General features: G+C 42.7%; 1 non-coding gene across 1 annotated transcript; it reads right to left on the bottom strand.

The window, feature by feature from the left end:
* Nucleotides 1-218: 218 nt before the first annotated feature.
* Nucleotides 219-291, bottom strand: TRNAG-CCC. The gene has a single exon. It is a non-coding gene; the product is annotated as a tRNA-Gly (tRNA).
* Between the last annotated feature and the right edge of the window lie 722 nt (nucleotides 292-1,013).

The following is a 1,013-nucleotide window of genomic DNA, read 5'->3' as shown; positions in this document are numbered from 1 at the left end:
CAAATTTTGACAATGCTGAGAACTTTTTTTTTTAATAATTTTTTTTAATAGCCAAAGTTTTTAAGTTTCACATTTTAATACTTATGGGCACCATAATTTTCAAGTACCAGGAGCTGCTTAATTGCTATGTATACTTTTTTTTTAAGGATGATACATTGTCTAGTGGAAATGTTATTAATTTATTCACTGGACATGAAGGGTGTCATGTGGGATCTTAGTTCTCTGACCAGGGATTGAACCTGTGCCCCCTGCATTGGGAGTGCAGAGTCTTAACCACTGGACCACCAGGGAAGTCCCTGAAGCCTCCTTTTTGTCAGGGGCCCTAAGTGAGTGACTCAGGCAAATTTAGACTACACCCTAGAAACTCTATGCTGGGTAGGCTAAAAACCATAAAGAATAACAATAAAGTCTGCCCTTTAGGAGCTTATAGTGTTGCTGCTGCTGCTGCTAAGTCGCTTTAGTCGTGTCTGACTCTGTGCGACCCCATAGATGGCAGCCCATGAGGCTCCCCCGTCCCTGGGATTCTCCAGGCAACAACACTGGAGTGGGTTGCCATTTCCTTCTCCAATGCATGGAAGTGAAAAGTGAAAGTGAAGTCACTGAGTTTTGTCCGACTCTTAGCAACCCCATGGACTGTGGCCCACCAGGCTCCTCCATCCATGGGATTTTCCAGGCAAGAGTGCTGGAGTGGGGTGCCATTGCCTTCTCCGGCTTATAGTGTAGAGGGTCATAAATATCATTAATTTATTAGAAAAATAGCATGAAGACAACCACAACACTACAACAATAAAATCAAAGCTACCTTTAACCTACAACTTACTATGAACCAGGAATTGTATGAAATACAATCGACCAAGGAGCCAACCCAAGCCCCTTTCAGTGGTAGCGCGGAGTTTCAACCACTGGATCAGCAGGGAAGTCCAGAACTATCATTGTTTATATGATTATCTAACATAGGAAAAACACCTGAAAAAGTCTTAGAGTAAGACTAGGGCTCCTGAGAGTCCATTTGA

The sequence above is a fragment of the Bos indicus x Bos taurus genome, chromosome 25 (assembly GCF_003369695.1).
Source record: "Bos indicus x Bos taurus breed Angus x Brahman F1 hybrid chromosome 25, Bos_hybrid_MaternalHap_v2.0, whole genome shotgun sequence".
NCBI classification, from domain to species: domain Eukaryota; kingdom Metazoa; phylum Chordata; class Mammalia; order Artiodactyla; family Bovidae; genus Bos; species Bos indicus x Bos taurus.
Note: the sequence above shows the minus strand (reverse complement) of the source record. Positions and strands in the feature narration are given on the sequence as shown.